Here is a 22,437-nt window from a genome sequence, read left to right as displayed (position 1 = left end):
AAATGTTTCTTTAGCCTGCAAGAGCATCTGTAAAGCAGGCTAAGGTGAAGGTAAATGTCCTTCTGCAGATCTTGCTGGTCTAATGGTATCATGACAATAAAGCATTGGCAAAGACAAAATTTGATGACAAGGAAATTATGCTGGTGTAAATGGAAACAAAACTCAAGCCCATTGTGAAGTCCATCCTAAACCAGTTTCAGTATGTTTAATATTGATAATGTCATCCATTTAATTTCAAATTAACATCTTGTCCATACAAATCAACTAAAGTCTTTAAGCACAGCAGTCTATATTTGCATCCAGCTGTCCTTAAAATATCACTACACCAAGGCTTTTGCTGAAACACACTTGCTGTTTACTGGCCTCTCTCTGCTAGTGGCTGTGCTTTTTTTATGAACCCAAAACACACGTTTTTAATTTCCTTAGAATAGTAAGAATCTTCTTATAGAATCTGCTGCCTAAGCAAATTATAACTCTACAATATTTCCATTAAGAGGTCTTATTTTCCCAGCGTCGAGTGCTTTTGGTGGTGTGTTACGAAGTCCAGAAACATGGAGTGAAAATTGTTCTTGTGACCACAGAACAATTTTAGATTTTCCTGGTGAGGCCCATATCCGGGTTATTTAAACTTAGCTTTGATTTATGCTTCCTTTTTCCTTTTGTAAGTTATAGGGATTTAGGGGAGAGACAGATTTCTTTATGAAGATTGTTGTCTAAATGAGAACAGAGTTACTTTCACAGGACTTCTGTTACACTTTGCCTTACTGGGGAGAAATGGGCACATCTGGATGGTACCTGCATCAGCAGGACACAAATATCTCAGCCTAGGGATCCTTGGTGGCCAGCCTGGGTTAAAGCCATAGATGGCTCCTGAGGACCTGGTGGGGTAGGAGACAGGGGAAGCAGAGAGAGACATAAACCCTTACTTGCTGAAGGGACTCATCTCACTTTTGCTGCACACAAAACTGTTTCTCTTAGGAACAAAAGAACTCTGTTGGGTCCAACCTAGTGGAGCACAGTGTCCAAAGCTGAAGCCATCTATAGTAAAACCTGTATTACAGATTCAAATACTTGGCCGGAGAGCCTGATTTGCATATGCATGTGGGAGGTTTCTGGCTTTCTTACACATGCATTGTAGATATAGGCCAAACTGAATCTCACATTTACTAGTCAGGTTTTCAGCCACTTCAGGTGTAGTTTCACATTACATCATATTGTATTACATAATCATGTAATCACAAAAAAGCTTTTGCAGGTGTTGCAGTTGTGTGCCTGTGTCCTAGCAACTTTGCAGACTGCCTGGTTGTGTGCCCACAGGCTGATAAGAACCAGCTCCCACTGTATATGGCCTCTGACAGAGTGTGTCTGTGTATACAATGTCTTGCTTTTCTTTAACTTCTTTTCCATGTTGTATGCTTCCCATTTCATTCAGCTTGAAGGAGACAAGGGTGGGTCCTTGTATTTTATGAACCTAAACAAATGTCACAGTGCAAACACCCAAGATGGGGAGGGTACACAGTGCTTTATTTACATTAGTTATCGGAAGCAAAAACAAAAAATAAAAAAGAAAGAAAAGCCACCGAGTCCCACTTGGACTCCTTCCAGCTTCAGAGGAATGTAAGGATAAAGACAGGAAGAGTTTACTCAAGAAGAAACAGGATCTGGCTTTGCATTACAAGGCTGGAAACAAGGTTACAATAAGTAAACAAAATAGAAAATCTCCTTTACTGCTTCATTGGCTAATCCCTTACCTGTGACTCCTCTGGCCTGCTCTGTACTGCAGATGCTGGGATACGTGTGTCCCGCATCCCCTGCCTCAGCAAACAGGTGACCCAGACTCCTTCTGTGCCCTCAGTTATAGCCCTCTAGCTACACTGGCACTTTCATACCCATGAAAAACCAGCACAATTTAATCAGACTGTGGTATTCAAGGCCTGTAGTGGTCCTGATTGCCTTCTTGCCTGTCCCTACATTAGAAAGGCCATTGTCTTAAATTTTTCTCAAACTCTTCCTTCTTCGGGCAGCATAACATACATGGGAAAATCCTTCTCAGCTCCACTGTGTTCATACCATGCTATGTATTTTCTGCAAAATGCTTATATTTTGTTTAGTGGCTTGCTGGTGGAAGTCTCACATTCATAAGGCAGGTCAGGCTATTGGGCACCTCTGCCCCAGCTTGCTGTGAGCTGCAGGACCTCCCTACGTCACAGGTGAAGAGGTCACTGCTAAGAACTTGGGTTCAAGCTGGTTGACTTCATAACCCAGTTAGCACTGGGTCTGGGAGGAAAAAACAGGAAAACACTACGTCAGAAGATGTGTGAATAAGCTGGGGGGAAGGCATCCAGACTAAGCTCTGAATGGGATAATAAATAAAGGTGTAATGACAGACTGGGAAATTTAGGTCCTCAGACCTTGATTCAATTTGACACTAGTTGTGACAGGAAGGGGGAAGTCTGGTCAACCTGATTAGACTGGGATGGGACAATTCCAAAGAACTGCAAAGGCTTAGGGCTGATGCTACTGGGGACTGGCAGGGTAGCTGTGTGCTGGCATTGCAGCAAGGCAGGGATTCATATCAGAGGCACTCAGAAACAGTGTATCATTTCTCAGGAGCTGATGAATTTGGATGTGGTTCAGAGGTGGTGCTGAGCCAGGGGAAGCAAGTCATTCAGCTGTGTTTCTGTCTGACTCTGCACACACGGTCTGTGAATCCATTCCTATAACCTTCTCGCTTGCCTGGAGTCAGAAGGCAGCTGGTCAGGCAGGCTTCCTATATCACTTCCTATATTCCTATAGCCTACATCCTAAGACGCTGTGTTTGCATCTTTATCCACCACCACCTCTCATGAGTCAGAGGAAAAGATGGCATTTGGAAGAGAAAGGGGAAAATGGAGATACTGTCTGTGCAGGGAACAGGAACTTTAACTTGAGCATCTGTAAATATTTTAAAGCAGGGTCTTCTTTACCAGTGCATTCACTCAAGTGAGTTAGACATAACTGCTTGATGTATTCATCTGTGTCCTCCAGCAATGGTTCTTGAAAATGCCTGAATCATGCTGTGACAGCAAACAACCTTTCATGTAGTAGGCTGTAACAGTGATACACAAATAATTACTTCTGCCTCATTTTAGATTTGCCTCTTCCAGAACTGTCTGATATGTCATCTATCTGTCTTCTTTTCCTCCAGTCCACTCAGTAGCCTCTCTCCTCAAAATACTGTTCTTCCTTAGTTTCACTGGTCCATCCTCTCCTTGTGTTTCTCAGATCTCCTTGATTTTCCACTCCCAATTTTGTCTTTTTCCAGCCCACCATGCTCAGCTGATCTTCACATTATTATACTTTTCCCTTCAACTTACTCACAGGTTAACCCCTCCATTTCAGAGCCAAGCCCTGTAGAGGTTTTACCCAACAGCTACACCTGCCCAACCAGTTTGTACCCACGCTCCTGGTTACGTCACCCTCACGCCTCCCTGTTACACGTGTTTATGGTGCCACATCTGATATTACGTGCTGGAGCAGGTCACTACACTGACAGTCTGTGTGGAGAAGGAGGAAAAGGCAGTGCCTATTTGCAATTCTCTTCAGAGCTTCCCTGGCTGCTGCATGGGAATAATATGGGGGCAGCAATGGGAGAGGAGCGAGTGCTGGGAACACTGGAAAACCACATGCTTAACTTGGCTTCTTTCAGACAAACCTATTCCTCTGGGCATCTGCCTTTGTGGTGCATGGTGAGCAGTGCAGCCTCGCCCTGCCTGTGCCCGAGGCTGCCTGGGAGCCCTGTGACTGGGTTTGTGTGGCCCAGAGTCCAAATTAATGAGCTCCATTAAAGACAGGTTATACTGAACCAGCCTCAAATCACCCTCCCCTGTGCTTCATCTGTTCTTCTCACCACTGACAGAGACAGAACCTAATTCCTCTCTCTCTGGCTTTCTTCCTTGCACAGCACACAGCACCACAGGGTCTCCAAATCAACTCTGTCCAGCACATTTTTTCCTTGATTTTGTGCACATTCCTCAGATGTCAGCCTCATGGTCTTAATGCAGTTTGTGCATGCTGATGCCTATAGTGGTACTACCTAGCAGATCCTGTCAGCTGCATTGCTTCTTGTTCTGTGGAAAATCTTTAGCATGTCATAAGGATGAAAAGAATGCTATTATATGGGAACAGAGTTAGAAATGGCTGAGATGTACCCAATAAATGAAAATTCAATACTGAAGGAGATCCTTCCAAGTGAACTTTTAGCCTCATCTAAGGAATTTTATAGAAAATTCTATCCATATTATAAAATGTTATAGACTGGTTTAAATATTTTGTCTGAAGGCATTAACCTTCTGTGAAATTTATTTGGCCCTTTTCAGAATGTTTCTCAGCTGCATACATTTAATATTCTCATTCTAATAGACAGCATTTTCTAGACTACACTTTTTGTCCAATGGTCTAATGGCAAAATTAAACAGAAGTCTTAAAAATATCAACTGATTTGTATACTGGTGAGAAAAGATTCAGGGCAGAAGACTAAAAGGTTGCTTTGCTCCAAGGTTTGAAATTATTTGGCATGCCAACAAAGTTGCCAGCTGGCTGTAAAAGAGCAAAAAAGAGCAGAGCATCTGCAACATATTTACAGTAGAGGGAGGAGGGGAGCAGCCCTCAGAGTTTATCAGTGGTATGCAGAGGTCAAAATGTTTATCAAACCAATTTGATGTGAAAAACCCTGATGAGAAAGGGGTTTTGACTACCCTGAGCAAGTCCCAGGAGGATGAGTTGCATCTTCCTAAGCGCACTTTGGTTCCCTCGGGAAGCGGATGGAGGGGAAGAGACGGGCTCAGGGGGAGGACGGGGAGGAGTCCGCAGGAAGCCGAGCCCCGCGTGTGCCGGTGTACGGCAGTGATGTGGCGCCTGGCGCTGGCTGCTGCCTGCGCACAGCCAAGGCCTTGGCTTGGGCTGTCTGGGACGTCTTAGCCGTCATCCCCATTCTGCCTGCCCTGAATGGATTTCATTATCCCTGTCTGGAATGCAGAGGGCATTTCTTCCGGACAGTAACACACATACACAAACAAAATGAAAATGCAGAGGAAGCAGATGCAGGTCCCGCTCAGTCTCGGATGGCTTCTGATAACTTCTGTCCCACAGAGGAGGCTGGGGGAGAACAGGAAAATCCCTTCAGCCATCTTCATTGTCCTGGATTATCCCCTGATGGAAAAACCCAGGTTCCTTTCCAATACCCTCTCCCTGTCTTTCAGCAACCCACAGCCCCCAGTGCTGCTGTTTTGCAGCGTGCCCCCGTGACGGTGGTGCACTGTGCAGACCCTGTCCGGCCCTCCAGGCTGGTCGGGCTTTCCTGGAGTGCAACACAGATCATTTCTAGCTGCTCTCTTCATCTTGGAGCTGCTGGAGTTGCAGGGGATTTCCAGGAACGTGTTGATTTCCCAGATTTTGCTGTCATTGCTGGAGCAGAAGGGGCTTTCCGACACAGACACTCTTATTTCTGACACTGACTCAGAAGGAAGGCCAAAGGGAGTGGATGTTTTAGTCTGACTCTACCCCAAGAGGTGAAATGTAAGCTTTAAATTCCCTGGTTTAGATTAATTCAGGTCTTCAGATTTTAAGGGCATGAAAGTAAGTATGAAGCAAATTTTGTCTTCCCATTATTCTGTTTCTCTCTCCATCAGTGAAAGTTGCAAGCTCAAGCCCTCTCCCATCAGTGCAAGTGTGCAGCTCCTGATGGATACGTCTTCCCCAGTACAGGAATAGCAAGGGTTCTCCTAGAGAAGAAATTTTTAATTTCATCACCAGGAGAATTCAGTCCACTCCTTTTCTTGTTGCCTGTCTGATTGCTGTCATCCATCATCTCTGTGATAACCAGTTCAGCCAGAGGTGAAGTGCTTGGGCTGGCAGGGGTCGGTGGGAAGGATCAGCGAGAGAAAGAGTGATGCTTCCACAGTTACTGGGCAACATGAGGAAGTGTGCTTATTGTGGAGCTCCTCAGAGCCGTGTTCACCCACGTCGGGGGAGAGCTGAGCTGTGAGGCGGTGGCGTTGTGCAGCAGCCATCTCCCACCCGCAACCATTCCTTGGGGATTAGTCACCGACTTCCCAGAAGATGAGATCCAGTCCTGGGGGCCTAAAACTTCGTTCTTTGGTTTGTGCACCGTGGTTGGGGTGACTGCTCTGAAGCAAACGCAAGCACAAGACTGGTTTAAGCAAGAGCCTTTGGCTTTTTTCCTCCACACCCGCTTGAGGACATTTCTTAGCTGCTGGTGGGGGTTGTTCAGAGGGAGATGAGTGAAAGCACAGTCTAGACATTAGCCGTGAGCAATGGCAACTGGCTTCAGGTATGAGACTACCTGGGCGTAGTGGCACTGCCTTGTTCTGCAGGTTGTGCCTACGCTGTGTGCAGCTGCAGTGTGCATTTGGAGCTGTTTTCTGGCTGCTGTCCGTGAAGTTATTTAATCCTAAGAGACTAAAACCACAGCAGTGCTAGACTGTATACAATCTGGTTTTCTCCTCATCCTGGCCTTCTTTCCCCTGACAAGCTGCCCTACTCTGAGCTCTGACCTGGTCCTCTGCCTTCAGCTGTTGGAAGACATCTGTACAAAAACCCGTAGTAAAGTTCTTGAGTTAAGATTGTCAAAATTGGTGCCTGACCTCCTGTAAAAATTACATGAGCTTATTTACAGCATTCTGCTGGTAATTTCAGTGTTGTAAAACTGGAACCAAATAAGAGTTGTGAGGTGGATGTTTTAATTAAAAATCTAACAGCTGCTCACTGAGTGGAAAGTCTGATTAAGTGACGGATGGAGGGGAACAGAACAAGATCCTTTGCTGCTTCTTAAATACCCCACACTAAGCTTTCTTGGCATGTACAAGTCACACTACTGCCCACTTCATCCCCCAAGTAGGAAAGCTTTGGAGAAGACGACACAGTTTATCTGTGCAAGGCATTGTGCAAGGCATTGAGGACTGGTGTGCAGGATGTTTGCAGCCCCTTTTTCTCCACCTCTGGTGGAGAGTTTGATGGGGAATTTAGTATGAGAAGACAGTGACAAATGACCAGTCTGTGGAGAAGGGATTAGGAAGAAGGGGAAATGAGAGAAAAGAGAAGATAATACTAAAGGAATGTTGTTTTTGGAAGCACATTCTAAAGAGGAAGCAGATCATGTAACAGCCATGGGCAATACCACTTGCATCTTTCATAAAAACAGGGGAAAACAGCACTGTGATTCACCTCAAAGCATGACACCACCAGTCTTTGGACAAAGAGGTAGTGAGGGTCAGGGTTGGCTGTGCATCTGTGTCTCTTGGACAGTCACAAGCCTTCTGCTCCTCCTGTCATATGATTTACCTAGGAAATGACAAAATATCCCTGTGACTATCACTCCACAGCACAGCTTACCACATAAGATGGCTTTTTTTCCTGTATCTCTCTTGAAAATAGAGCATAAACCCACTCTGAGGCTCTATAATACACAGGCAGCCCTGCTCTGCTCCAGCCCTTTGCAAGGAAGAGGAGTGAGTGCTTGCCAGTTCATGGAGCACAGTAGTCAGGCGTGACTCCAGCTCTGAGGGAGCAGCCATGCAATGAGGCGATGCAGAAAACAGCTGTGTCAGGCCATAATGCCACAGCAGGGTGCATAAAGCTGGTATCAGCATCACTCTGATATTACTGGATTTCATTGCATTTGGAATCACAATTACTGCCCCATTAAGTATTCTTCCTGCAGCTGGGACTACTTCCTGTGCTCATAACCTATTTAAATGCCCCTGGTTCAATCTGAGATAAACCAAACCACCCCCAAAAGGACTGAGCCCTTCAGCGTCTTCATTCCATGTCTATTTTCAAACCTGTCATTGTATTGCCTTGAACTTTTCATGCCCATTAAAAGAAGTGTCAGCTCTGGTCTGCAGCAGGCACAGAGGAGTCATGCAAACCTTTCCGTTTCCTCCAAGGTCAGTGCCTCCTGCTCTGTAACGTGGTTCCTTGGGGCACAAAGTGTTGATTCAAAATACAAATTCCATCTGGAAGGGATCTGATAGCTCATTGTCTGGCAGAAGGAATTTCCTTTAGGTAAAATGCCTTTTTTTTTTTTTTTTTTTTACATTTGGCATGTTTGACTGTTTCCAAAACAACTCTCCATGGATGTGTTGGCCCAGAGCTATTTTCTGTTGCTGTGCCTCTGGACTCTCAGTAGGAGACATTCAAGGAGACTGTTCAGATGGGGACATCTCAGCAGAAACCATGGTCTTCTCTGAGCAGCTCAATGGGGTCTGACTCTGCCAGGCCCCTCTGTGCCTCCATGCAGAAAAGCAAAGTCTGTGCCACTTATCCTCATAAAGTGAGAAAAACACTGTCAAAGGTAAATAGGAAGGCAAACCAAGTACTGCTGGAAAAGGGAGTTCCAAGAGCTGTTAACTCATTTCATAGTTCTGCTGTTCCCTTGATAGGTCCTGTATTCCTGTTCCATGAGGTTTTTCAGAGAGTTATTTTCTTGGCAAGCCACATGTTCCAGGGACAGGAAGGTACATGTAGAACAACCTGGTGTGGAGAAGCCCATCTCCTTCAGATGTGGGCTGCTGGGGGACACTGCATCCCAGTGCAGCTGCAAGAGAAGCAGGAGCTGTAAGACCATTGCCAAACCATCAAGAAGCCTGGGGCAGGAGGTGGCCCACAGCAGCTTCACCACACTGGTCTCACCCCACACCACAAAGGGTGGCCTGAATCTCTCCCAGATGTCCACATACCACAGCCTGCTTTTCCTTCCAGGCAACCACAGAAAGATTTATTTGTCTAAAGAAAGAGGAAGCAAGGATTTTAACTCCTCACTTCAGTAACTGGCCAGGGGATTGCTCCCTTATGTAGCTATCTACCAGGCGGTCTGATTCTACAAGTCAGGTAGCCCTGGGATCCTGGGATGCTGTCATTTAACTCTTCTTTATCTTGGGATGATGGAGACCTCCCTTATTACAAGAGGTAACACTGTAAATTGCTTCAAGCATTCTAGAAGTGGTTGGTCCCAGGTAACTGTTAGAGATTTCAGCTAAAGAGTCTCCCCAGTTTCAATACAGCTGTGCTTTGGTTTGTGTTCCAGCTCACCCTTGTTTCTTGAGGTCTTAGTCTATACCCATACAGTCTCCTTTGCAGCATGAGTCACAGGCCTTTTGTTTATGCTGAGGTGTTTCAATCTCCATCACAAGTTCCAAAGAAACTGCCACTGTCCATCGGCTTTATTCTTCTGCAGCTCTGCCACCTTGGCAGATATGATGTGGAAAATGCAATCAAAGCAAATACTGACACTGCAGGAAATGTGCTTGGCAGTGCAAAGGCATCACTCTGCTCTCTGCCAGAAGCTCTGCTCCCCATCTCCATCTCACTGCCCCAGTCTTCTCTGGGCTCAGATATTTCACCCTCATAATCATCCTGCTCAATAAGTTATCCAGCAAAACTGACTTTGCTTGTTTTTAGCAGCTTTTCCCTAAGCTATGCCACAGGCCATTATTTATTTTTCTGAAAAACTTTGAGAAGCTACATGGCTATATTTCTACTCTGTTGTGGCAAATCTTGCACCTCTTCTCTGTCAGTAGAAAAGAGATTTCTTAACACATATGCAGAGGAGTAAAGACTGCATATTTTACACAAAATGCCTGCAGTAAAATGCCTGGGTATCTTGTCATTTTCTAGCTGTATTCAGTTTTTTCCTTGTTCAGTGTCTGTAGAAAGCGTCCCATGTTTGTTAAACTCCAAGAGTAAGTGGTACTGGGGGACCACAAATGCATTTAACTAATAATACACACTTCCCATTCTGTTAAGTCACTATGGAACACACATAACTTAGACTGGATTTTCTTCATATTCTGCTGCCTAGAGCCCTATTTATCCTCCTCTGGAATTTGTGCTATTATGCTGAGAGCTGAGACCTCTCCTTGGGTTACATTTCTCTAAGTACACAAGAACACTTGATATCATTTTATCAGCAGTGAAAGATGGGAAAATTTCTCTCTCAAAAAATATTCATTGGGCCAGGAAATCTACAGACCTCTGTGATTACAGAGTGAGATACCATACATTTAATTTTAGTAATCTAAAAGTCATGGCATCTCACCTAAGCTATTTGGCAGGTCTCTCTCTATAATCAGTGAAAGGAGATAAGCCTGTCTGGTCATGACTCATTCCATCTATTTTAGGGTGGGGTGAATCACTCCATTGCAGCTGCCTTGCTCTGTCTGTTGACTACAGAAGGAATAAAAACAAATCCCTTAGACCAGAGGTACTTAATCTGAAGTAGCCAGAGCTACAGCTGAAACCACCCACTCTTGGTAATACTGAGAAGCACAGTCAAGGAACCCTTTCTGCTGCCTGGATGTTGTCCTGTGTGGGGAAAGGATTGAATGATACCAAAAATAAAATTATGAATCTTCATCTCATGTTGCTGTGAAAGATTCCACTGTTTCTTTTAGCCTATTACATTTTCATCTCTGTACCTTCCTTGGATGCTAGGTAAGTGTTTCTGCAGTTAAACAAGTTGTCTGAATGCAGCAGTGCCAAGCCACACTGGGGACAGGTGGAAGAGCTAAAGGCCATTTCCTCAGGAACTTCCAGTTCTGGATTGCTGGCTGACTGCAGGGGCAGGAAGAACACAATGTATGATATAATGTACAGAGTAACTATAAATGCAGCTGAGCATCATACCGCCTTTCCTATGACTTTGACCTAGAGCTGCCTCTGCTCTGTATTCCCTTTTGGACGTGATAGCTCACTTTGATCTTGCTCTCCACAGCTGTGCACCAATATATTCACAAGTTAAATACTAGCCCAAGTGAGATATGAATATGGCCCAGCTCCTCACTATGTTTCTGCTGCCATCTTGCTCAGTAAGAACAGCCAGAGTGAGACATCTTCCCTAGTCCAGGCAGCCCCGATTTAGCTCTGGCTGGCTGGCTGCAGCTACAGACAAGAAGGCCTGAAAAGGGGCATTGGATGTATGTTGGGGCATCAGCAGATTCTCCCTTGGGCATAAGTTGGCCCTGTGGGCCAACTTCACTTCATGTGAAGTAGAAGTGGGGTGCGGCAACGGGAAAAAATTCAAGAAAAACAGTTTGGAGGTAGGGAAAGGCAAGTGTTGGTTTTTTAACACCATGTAACATCAGTTCATAATTGCTGTCTTTATGTCTTAGTAGGTGCTTGGGTGATCTTATTACACTTGTGCTCCTGTCACTGTCTAAAATTGTTTGAGCAGTGTGTAAATTACAATTAAAAAGTATCCACGCCGGCTTGTCCCAGCTTTTCTTACTCAGAAGGCCCTGGTTCCAGGCCAAGGTCTTTTCCTCAGGATGCCAGTGTGCTACGTGGCAAGAGCTTCTGTTTCAGAATTTTCCATCCGGGCTTTTGAATCCTAGGCAATTGCCAAGCCGCCTGCCAAGCTGGTTAAGATCTTGCTCAGGGTAGCAGACCAGAGACTCTTTAGCTAACATTTTCCTACAGTTACATAAGGAGGGTGTAGATTACCACTCAGGAAGGAAAATTTAAGTTTGTCTCTAAATGGCAAAGTGAATTTCCCCCATCTTACCTGTTGTATCTGAACAGCTCACTGTCACTCGATAGCTGTTTCCATCTTTTGTCCGAGAGCTGTTGCAGAAACCTCTTGTAAAAGCAAAAACATTCCCTGGACAAGAATATTTGCTTAGTGAGTGTTTCTTTATCAGTCCTGGCTGATTTGTGGTCCCTTGGTTTGCAACTTCTTCTTTGGCTTCCTTTTCAGTATGCCCAAACTGGCAGCATCTTCTGTACTGCTTCTGCACTGTACTCAGCTCCTCCTCAGGGCCTTCCCCAGGCTGCAGCTGCCCAGTCCCATTTTGGCCAGGCACTGCAAATCCAGATTATCACCAGCAGCTTGTTCTAACATGGCTTTTTAAAGAGCAGTGATGTGAACTCAGGGATACCTGGGCAAATTCCAGTTGGACTATCTTACTTAAAAGAACTTCCTTTAGTAGTGACTGCAGGAAATGTTGTTCTTCCCTCTCCATCTACCAAAACTGGGTGCAATCTCTCTGTTGTCATCCCATCCTTGGCTGCATTTCAATAGGAGGATGTGAATAGGATAAAAATGGCATGACAACAGATTTGTTTTAAAAAGTATCCTCAAATAATTAATATGAGGAGCAGTTTAGGGGAAAACTGTTAGCAGCAATTCACATTTAGGTGTTAAGTATCAACTCCCAGAATCTGCTTTCATGAGTCACCTTAGAGTATCCCAGTGCCTTGATACAATGAAAAATCTATCTGCAAACGAGTTGTCATGGAAACATAAAAATAGCTCTGGAAGGGATTTCGAAGGGCCAACTAGTCTCTTCCCCTCCTACAAGATAAGATCAAATATAATTTAAGCATTTCCGACAGATGTTCTCTAACCTATTCTTAGAAACTCCCTCAGCTTCCCAAGGCAACCTGCTCCATTAGTTCCATTTTTCTTAAAAGGTTTCTAGACACCTAATCTTTCTTCTTTCCATCCTTATTCCTCTTGGGTCTACATTTCTGAAGAACATTTGCCCCAGACAGACTCAGGTTCTGCAGGTGAAGCTCCAGTAGTGGCAATTTGAGGCGAGTTATTACTTTCTACATCTTATTTACTACATATCAATGTTGATATGTAATAAATACATTTTTGCATCAGTATGACACTACTGATACGTGGCAGGACTGTGACTGCCAGAGCTCCCAGAGCACATGTTCCTTCTTCAAAAGAGAGTGAATGGAGTGTGAATACATTGTTCAGTTCTAATAGCATATTACCAAGTGGGCCTTCCCTTCCCACAGCTCTGCAAAACTTTCATAGCAGACAATTTAGACAGCACGAACGATGGCAAAATCTAGGTTTGGACTGCAAAGTTTGTAGCCAGGACAAACTCCACATTCTTACGTATGGGTTCAGAGTTCACTGCCTGAAGCCCCAGATGTGCATGGAGCAATGGTGTTCCCATGCACTCAGATGTGACACCTTCCCTCTGGGCAATCAGTGTTCGTGTCCCGTGTTTGCCTGTGAGCAGGGCTATTGGCAAGGTCTGCGTGTGATATTATTGATTAGGTTGTGCTGGGAAAGTTGAACCACCCAGAGCCCACAGGCTGTTTTGTTTCCTGTTGGAATGTGCCTGCTGGGGGGTGGCGCGTCTTCTCACACTGTCCTAACAGGTTTTTTAACACTTGGTATTATTTGAAACAAAATTATTTTATAAAATGTGTTGGATTACCACTGAAAAATATGTGTTTTCACTTCATGTGCTTTGTGGGGGGAAAAAAAGGTGTTTCTTGATATTTCTCTTTAATTCATACACTGAAATGATCTAGTTTGGACATTGCATTTGACCTTTCAGGGTCAAATGGTGCAATTTTGTTTCTTTATATCTCTGAACTTTTCTGTACTCAGGCTTCTCAGCTGATCTACATCTTCTGTGATATGACTCCTGCAGTATAACTGTTTCTATCATGATGGATGATAGTCACATTTACAGTTTGATAAGTTTCTATTTGGGACACAGCTGAATTCAAACTTCTGTCTTTCAAGTAAGGTATTTCAAGGTTCAGCCTCTGTGACAGTGAAAAGATGTCTTTTTTTCTCCAGAGAAAATTAAATTATAATATTCTGATGAAAATGAAGTTTGTGCCCTGAACATCTTGGGGTCTGTGCTTTTGAAAGGTATCCATTTGCAGCCAGGCTGCTGGGATGCCCTGCTGCAATGATGCCTGTCCTTTATTAAGGAAATCTTCTTAAAAGTGTTGCTTGAAGATATCTCCTGGCACCCTCATCTCCTCACCCAGGAGGTGCAGTCCCTTTACAGCAGCACCACCCTGCTCCCCTTCCCCTCTGCAGCTGCATTCTCCCTGCAGGTGCCTGCTGGGCTCACAGCTGGGCTCACAGCTGGGCTGTGATTAATTGGCAGTACTGCCCATCAAGTTCAAAGGGCTCCAGCAGAGCCCTGCTCAAGTGGCAGAGGGGCAAGAGGAAAGCTTGCTACCAGCTTTTGTTAGCCACAAGTGAAACAATAAAGCTCCTTGGCCATTGCATAGCAGTGCTGGACATGTAACCAGCAATTTCAACCTGCTTGCTAACAGGTAAATGAAACTCTGCAAGGTCATGTTGTTTTAGTGCTTGGACAGTTGTTTGATGTCTGGTGAGGGGTGGATGAGTACTGATAAGGTGGAAACCTAGATATTGCTTAAAGAAAAAACGTGCCTTGACAGGAAGAGGAAACCTATAGCAAGGACAGCCTGCAGTGACCCAAAGCATCCATTCTCACCACACCAAAGGGTACAAAGAGTGCCACCACAAGCAGTCTCCAGGGAACTTGTTGCTCACCTTAAGGCAGGAGAGGACAGCATGCAGGGGGGACTGTGCATCCAGGACACACTTGCCTGTGCCAGCTACAAGGGCCAAGGCAGAGGCTCACCTCCCCCTGCTGTTTGGTCATGAGTGTGTCTCACACTCCCAAGGACGCCAGCAAGGCCAGTGGGTTACCAGAAGCAGGAACAGTTTTTGCTAAGCCAAGAACATGGAGGATAACCAAACAGAAGTTTTTCTGTGCCTTTTGCTCCCAGGACACCAACATTCCCTCTCTGAATAAAATGAGGGTCAATTTGGACTCACTGGCAGCAGCCAGTGTCTGAGCCACAATGGCCCACACAGCCACTGCAGGTGTCTGAAGGATACATGTTGTCCTGTCCTGCAGCATCTCATCAGAGGTGCTCCTGAAAAGAACTGGCTCAGCTATGACCAGAGACCATGGTGAGTCCCCTTGGACAGATGGATGTGTGTCCATCATATCCAGGCTGAGTCACAGGACTGAATGTCAAATCAGCAACATGACAGGCAATCATGGGAAAAGGGGCTTGTGTCTGTGGCCACATGGTTGCACATCTGGGAGACTGAGGTGTACAGCTCAAATGAGTCCTGTGGAAAGATGGTGAAAGAGCTGGAAAGGAGATCTCTGAGTGGCCAGAGGTTACTCTTGCTGCTTTAGTCAGCATCTGCTCCCCTGTGTCTCCCCTGAGGCTGCTCTGTCCTAGCCTATCTTAGCACCAGATCTCCATGTGGGCACTTTTCCATGATATCCTGTCTAGTTTCTGCTGTGGAAAAATACAGCAACAAAAATGGCTTCCCCATTTCCAAACAAATAATAACAACAAGAATAAATGTGATTTCTGTTCCATTCATATTATGCACTAATTTTCGCATAATAAAGTTACAAATGCCCAGAGAAAGGGGGACAATATAGTGTGCTCTAGATCAGACACAAGATTTCTTAACTAAGCAATATGACTCAATTCTTTGAATACCTTTGAATACCTCTACACAGTATAAAAGGGAAATGGGATATCATCATCCTTCCTACAGCTGGTACAGCCAAGACTTTTGAGACTGTCTGCCTGAAGTTGTGTCCCCAAGCACGCTGTTCAGCCATCTGCATAAGCTGTCTGATTTTCAGACATTCTGAGCCTTTTACAATTCCCATGTGATTCTGCAAAAAGAAAATCTTGGCCTCTGAGCTATGCTGTTAAATTAAGCAGCACCAGGTCTGGCTGTGATTACTAGAGCTAGAAAAACCTCCATTTGTGTTCCACTGCATGCCAGGCAGAGCTGGCTGGTGTCCCAAGCAGACCTGTGCTAGGTTGTCTTTTCAAGCAAATCTGTACAGCTGTACTCAAAACAACCCCCAGAAATGTGGCCGCACATGTAAAAATACTGTGATAGGACTCTTGTAATTCCAGTATCAATGCAAAGCAGCTCTGAAACTGGTTTAAGTACAAGCATTAGAAGTGACGAAACAAGCATTGGTGGAAAATTCTGCTAGGATATGGAAATCTGAGGAATTTGACATGCTCTGAGAAGTGGAATTTAATTTGCTGATGTTTCAGCTCACGAGATGGAAGAAAAAGTCCTCCTTCAACACATGTTTCTGGTTTGTATAATAAACTGCTTTCACTTTGATGTTCTTTAATATTCAAACATTTTCAGTTGTGGATTACAAAACAAAGTACAAACACTCTCATTTTGTCAAAATGAAATCATCATAGGCTTGAGACAAGGTTTCTCTTCATCAAATAAATTCAGAAGGTTTGTTCCAGCTTCAAATGAATCAGCCAGGAAAATCTTTAAATCTTTCATGGAACAGAACTTTCTTCCTCCAGACATATGTCAGCAGCTGCTGCAGCTGGTGTGTCTGCCTGGATCAAAGGGATCAGGAAGGGTGGTGAGATGGCATAGCATTCATCCAGCATGTGATAGTGAGAGCAAGGGTTAGTGCCTGGAATCATGAGGTCATCATATAAATAATAGAAAATCATCAGAGTCAAGGGAGACCTTTGTGTCGGTTTCCTGGTTTGGAGAATATTTATTTTGCAAACTGGTTGTGGAAATATTTAATGACAGGTTACAGACAGTAAAACCTTTACATTTCAATGGGTAATCAGGAATAAAGAATTTAAAAGTTAGACTGGTATTTCTGCAGATCTGCTCTACTTGCATATAGAGATTTGAATATTTGAATCACTAAATGGGATACTTAGCACAATGGCTTTTAGAATGATACTGTTCTTCTTGTTCTCTGGTTTTTCAAGGAACATTATGCTGCCAAAGTTAATTCAAAGTACAAAGAATTTGCCACCTCCCAGGTTGCTTAGCTCAAACATGGCCAGTGAGTTCATGTGTCTTTGAACTCGCGCTGCTCTCTTCCCTCAGCTTTAGCTCTTTACTGGTGTCTTTGTTTTTGATTCATTGCCTGTGAGTGCAGAGATAAGCTCTCCTTTTCCTTGTGGCTCAAATCCTTGGTGAGCACAATACAGCCTATATGATTCAGCTCTATGAATAACATAAGTCCCTGAATTTGGAAATAAAGCATCCCGTGGCCATCAAATTCCAGATAATCAATGGGAGAAGCAGTTAAGAAACTGCAAGCTGCAGTCCTGTGGCTTGAAAGAGAACTGAGATCGGTGCTGGTTTACCTTAGCATGCTGGGTTACAGTTTATGGCAGCTCAGGAGTGTTTGAGACACTTAGCCATGCCTGCAGCTTGGGATGGAACCTCCAAAAAGAGGCTGGGATAGAAGGGCAGGAGGACAGGTCAGCTCTCCCATACTTGCCATAAGCCCATTAGTGAGTCACAGCCCTCACCCCCTGAAGCCATTAAAGCCTGGCGTGTCTCTACTGCTCTGACTCCCACTGCCCATGTGGGTGTCAGCCTCCAGCCCTGCCAGCTGCGTGCGCTCACTGGATCAGGTGTAGTGAGCCATGGGCACTGACATTCCACAAACAAGAGAAAAAGCTTTGCTTCAGGACACTCGTCTCAGCTGGGTTTGTGTATGTACCTCCCCAGTGCTTTGCAAAATGTCTTTTGTTAGAAAAATACCATTTTGAAACAAAAAGCAGTAATATTTGGTAGCAAAACTCTAGGTGTAATACCTAGGTGTGAGTGGGTTCTTTGGAAGGTGAAGGGAATGTTATCACTGTCTAGAATTATCTCAAGGGAGGATGTGGCTGATCAGGCAAGTGCAAGTCACCTGAAGTGGTATGATCATAGAACAAGAGGCACAGACACAATCTGGAGCATTAGAATGAGGCATAAACTTTTTCATCATGTGGGTAAACTAATCTTGAAGAAGGCCTCAGAGATGCAGGGAATCTCCACACTCAGAGATTTTCAATATTCAGCCAGGAAAGTGCCTGAGCAACCTGGTCTCACCTACCTGGAACAGGGTGTTGAACTGCATGAACTCCACTTGGGTGTCCATCCCAAAATCATTATTTTTAATTGTACTACAGATGTGACTAGGTGAAGCTCACATGTGTTCCTCAAAAACAAACAAATAAGCAAAATAAAATCCCTAACAAGAAAAGTAGCAGCAGTCCTGCCCTTCTTGCTTGCATCCCTGCTCCTAGACATGTGTTGCCTTTTCCACCATGTTTATTGAACCTTCCGTTGGGCCGCCGTGGCTTCCAACCCCAGGGTGCTGTCAGGAGGTGCTGCAGGCCCAGGTCCGTCAGACTGAGGATGGTGATGGTGTTTGGAGTGGCCAGGATGCAGCAGAAAAGGACCCTTCTTCCTTTCAGTGATGATGACCTGTTTGATTTTAGCTCAGGACAATGCATCCAACCTGAACCCCAGTGAGGTACCCACAGTGAGGGCTATTCACACAACAAAAAGCACAGCACTTGCAGACAGTAGCATGTGTCATGCAGCGGTGCAGCTCCTCATTTGTGGGGTGATTACACCTAAAGAGCTCCCAGGAAATATTAGGAGCGCTACGTGTCTGTGTACTCACGGTACAGGCAACTAGAAGAGGTTTCACTCTTTTCCAAGGAGCTAGTCCTGGGCAGCTGTGCAGGGACCTGCTCCGTCCCAGACCTGCCGCTGCCATCCAGCGGGCTCTGCTGGAAGTGCCGAGTGCTGTGTCCTTCCCTGCCTTTGGCGGGTGAGTAGGTCCCGTCCTGCCCGTGTGCATCCCGGCTGTGCTCTGTCGCACCGGCCTTTGCAGGGCGCAGCTGTCAGACCACACCCAGCAGAGCCCAGGGCCTTGTGCCAGCGCGGGTGACCAGTGCGTCTTTTCATCGCCAGAGACCAAAGACACTGTGTTGTTTATCCCCTGTTACATGAGGCTACTTAGAGAAAGCTGATTTAGTTTTTTGGTTTTTTTTTTCTCCTCAAAGAGAAAAGAGCCTTTTCTGAGCAGGATGTATGGTTTAACCCCAGCCATCAGCTTGGCCACCCAGCCTCCCCCCCAACCAGTGGGATGGGGGAGGGAATTGTAAAAGTGACAAAGCCTGTGGACTAAGGTAAAAACAATTCAACAGGCAAAGCAAAAGCTGTGCACAGAAGCAAAGCAAACAAGGAATTCATCCACCACTCTCCATAGGCAGGCAGGTGTTTGGCTATCCCCAGTAAAGCTGGGCACAATCACACGTAGTGGTGATTTGGAAAGACAGACACCACCACTCCGAGTGTCCCCTCTGCTTCCTTCTTCTCCCTATGCTTTATATATTGAGCATGGTGCCATATGGTACGGAATGTCCCTTTAGTCATCTGGGGTCAGCTCTTCTAGCGGTGTCCTTCCCAGCTCCCTGGTACCCACAGCCCCAGTGCTGGTGGGTTGGGGTGAGGTGCACAAAAGACCTCAGCTCCATGCAAGTGCTGCTTAGCAATAAATAAATCATCCCTGTGTTATCAGCATCATGTCCAGCACAAGGCCAAAACACATCTTCATTTCTGCTACTGTGAAGGCAATTAACTCTACCCCAGCCAAAGCTAGCATACAGGATGGCTACATCGAGGAGACTGAATACACCCCAGAAGGCAAAAGACCACTTTGTGAGCTCTTGCTTTCCCAGTTTGCAAGCTGCTGATGTGGGTGGTTTTGTCCAGACACACAAAACACCTCTGGAAGCAGCAGGCTCTAAGGCGGCTGGGTTGCCGCAGACAGCAGCTTTTCCATAGGAGTAGTGCTCACAGTAATGAAAAATTCAGATCCTAAACCAGAGCTCTGTCCTGCAGGCAGGGATGGAAACTACTAGTCAGGGAGGGGACTTGGGCTTCCCGTGCGCTGGAGGGGGCAAACGCCTGTGTGAACATGGACTCGGGACTGCCTCCCTGCTCCCAGGCATCACTAGAGGGAGACGGAGCACTGTCTCGTGGCACTGCCCGGAGGAAGCTCCTCCAGCACCATTTTCCGTGCCTTGTCTTTCTGTTTGCGGTTATTACTGGGAAATACGACATGGCGGAGCACGCTGGGCTCACTGTGCGCTTGGCGTCGTCTGCTGGGACCCCGCTGGGCTGGCCTTGCCTGGCACCTGGGGCACCCAGTCTGCACCAGCACGAATACACCCACCGTGAAAAGGAGCCACTCTGCTAGGGACTGTAGCCAGCGTGTCAGAGTACACGAGGAAGAAGAGTCGGCTGTGAAGGGCTTGGGAGGCTGAAGGGAAAAGCAGAAAGAGGTGACAGCAAGCAGAAGTGTAACGGGGGTGGGGGGGGTGGGGTGGGGGTGGAGAGGACGTGAAGAACTGAGCATGTCTGAATTGCAGGAAGAAAACAGGGTTTGAAGACAAAAATCTGTTCTTGCTGAGCAGCGCTTATATAGATCCTGCCAGGAGCGACCACTTTTCCCCTATACAACAGAGAGCCTGGTTAAAGCAGTGGGTGCGTGGGAGCTGGGGGGAGCCAGAGGGAGGACAGCAGGTGGTGGCAGCCACTCCTGCCTGGTCACATCAAATCAAAAGGGACCATCAGACAGAATTGGGGCTTACCTCACAGAGCTGTGTCTGAAGGTGAAGTTGCTAGAAGCTGTCTCATCTCCCAGAACAAACAGCAGAGAAGAACACACACAAAAGGCATCTCGCTGTCTCTTTTCAGGCTGATGTCTGACACAGATGGTGTGATTCATTCTCTCAGTTTACTGTCTGTATTGGCTGCAGAAGGAGCCTACACACCTCACTGAGAAGAGCTGCCTTGTTGCTGGTTTGTGCTGTACAGACTGAGCAAAGCTTCTAACTGGATCTGCTGTGTATCTTTGCCCACTCCACATTAACCTGTTTCTCATCCATCAAGCATAAATAAGCACATTTTCCAGCAGGGCATCTGCCAGGCACACCAAAGACTGGACAGTGCACTATTTGCACAGATTTTTTTAGTTTCTGATTTCAGTTCACCTGGGTGTAGGTTCTGGTAACAAGTCCTCACAAGTCTGTTTCTCTGTCACTGTTTTCTCCACATGTGTTTGTTTAATCACTGTATTCAAATGTACTCTCAATTTACATTTTGAAAGCATTTTGAATATTTCCAGTCCTCTTACTATCCCCAAGTCTTTCGAAATCTTTAAAAGCAACATGGCCAGGGGAACAGTCTGTCTGGCTCCAGAGCTGGACTTATCAGTACTACTCCCAGGCTCGAGATTACCTTGCTGATCACACATATTTTTCCCTTGGGTGCAAAATCAGTTTTATCACATCATGCTGGGAACTTTTGCTGACCCATTGAACCACTGTGACTGTTCTGTTGTTTTACTGCTGTGGTTCCCTGCTTATGAGACTTCACAGCATATGTCTCATATTTTTGTTTACAGCTTTTTAAGTTTACTTTGGTTATGTTAGAAATATATTTTTATGTGACACTCCTAAGAGAAATACTGTAGTACTGGAAGATTTGCCCCAGTTTTTTTTTCTATTTCATGAAATAAGGACTTTTTAGAAAATTTAATTTTGTGTACTGTTTAAATTCCTATGTCTCCTTTATTTCTGCATTTTATTTGCTACTCCTCTGCATTTTATTTGCCTCTCCTTCTGCTTTTTTTAGAACAGATGTGCAAATGCAAATGAATCCGCATATCTCAACCATTTGTTTCCTAGTCTTTGTCATGCAGATTCTTTTCCCAGTTCAAAACTTAAGCAAGTTGGAGTGCTTGCATTTTGAAATATGTATGGCACATTACACAGGAAGATTATTAGCAAACAGCATGTAATCCAGCTATCATGCTGTTCTCAGCAGTTAATTTTCTCTGGCATATTATATTTTTAAATTTATGCAACTGCTGGTGTAATTATATCTTATGTATAAAAATTGCTGCAAATTCTATTTGAGATATTCTGGTGTTTCCTTCAAACTCTGTACTGGACATAGTAAGAATATACCAGTCCCAGGACTGGAAGAAGGAAGTGCCTGGGAACTGGGAGACTTTATGTGACTGTATTTTAGCAGCAGGCAAATCAATTTTTCTTCTTCTATTTGATTTATCCACTTGTCAAATACTGCCAAGTGCAGTGCCATACTGCCATAACTTGTAAAATTGTTTGAGATCTATGGACAGGAAGTGCATTTATAAGTAGGGACGTATGATTAGATTGCAGTGTATCAGCTGTGAATGTGCATAAAAAGGCAAGGCAATGTCATCATGATGTCATCACAGTGCTGGGAAAAAAAAACAAAAAACAAACCAACCTGCAAAAAGTATCTTTCTGCAAAGAAGCAGCAGTGGATGAAGAGGAGGGAGTGCTAGTGCCTGCTTCTGCTCCGGGGACTGCACCAACCCAGGATACTCCTGGCTGGCAGCATAACGGAGTGACCTCCCTTTAGCTGCAAGGATGTCTGGCCTGCCCAGAGAAGCCCCTGTGTTCTCCTACAAGTCTATCACTTTTGCCCCTGTGGGTCCACCAAATTTCTCACAACCTGCCCTTTCAGGATGGGTTGTCTGCCTGTCTTTCCTGGCTGTGCCAGCTCTCAGTGCAACTGGCAGTCCTTTCTGTTGTCAAACCAAACTTCTCATCACTGGAAATCATTGCTCAGGAACCTGAAAAACCACTCTGAAGCTTTCTCACAGACCATTCAAAAGGCTGATGTACTACAGGTCTCTCGTATTCCAGCTCCTGGCAGATAAACCTGGCTAAGGAGAGCCCCTTGTCCTTCCCCGC

General features: G+C 45.3%; 2 long non-coding RNA genes across 2 annotated transcripts; one reads left to right on the top strand and one right to left on the bottom strand.

Annotated features, from left to right (window-relative positions):
* Positions 1-1,503: 1,503 nt before the first annotated feature.
* On the bottom strand, positions 1,504-20,419 carry LOC140681868 (uncharacterized). Its single transcript, XR_012053060.1, has 2 exons — positions 20,281-20,419; positions 1,504-8,596 (listed from the first exon to the last, which is right to left on the bottom strand). It is a non-coding gene; the product is annotated as an uncharacterized lncRNA (long non-coding RNA).
* On the top strand, positions 19,694-21,604 carry LOC140681869 (uncharacterized). Its single transcript, XR_012053061.1, has 2 exons — positions 19,694-19,971; positions 20,387-21,604. It is a non-coding gene; the product is annotated as an uncharacterized lncRNA (long non-coding RNA).
* Positions 21,605-22,437: the final 833 nt, after the last annotated feature.

Source organism: Taeniopygia guttata, chromosome Z (assembly GCF_048771995.1).
Source record: "Taeniopygia guttata chromosome Z, bTaeGut7.mat, whole genome shotgun sequence".
Classification (NCBI taxonomy): Eukaryota; Metazoa; Chordata; class Aves; order Passeriformes; family Estrildidae; genus Taeniopygia; species Taeniopygia guttata.
This window is presented reverse-complemented; position numbering and strand designations above follow the sequence as displayed.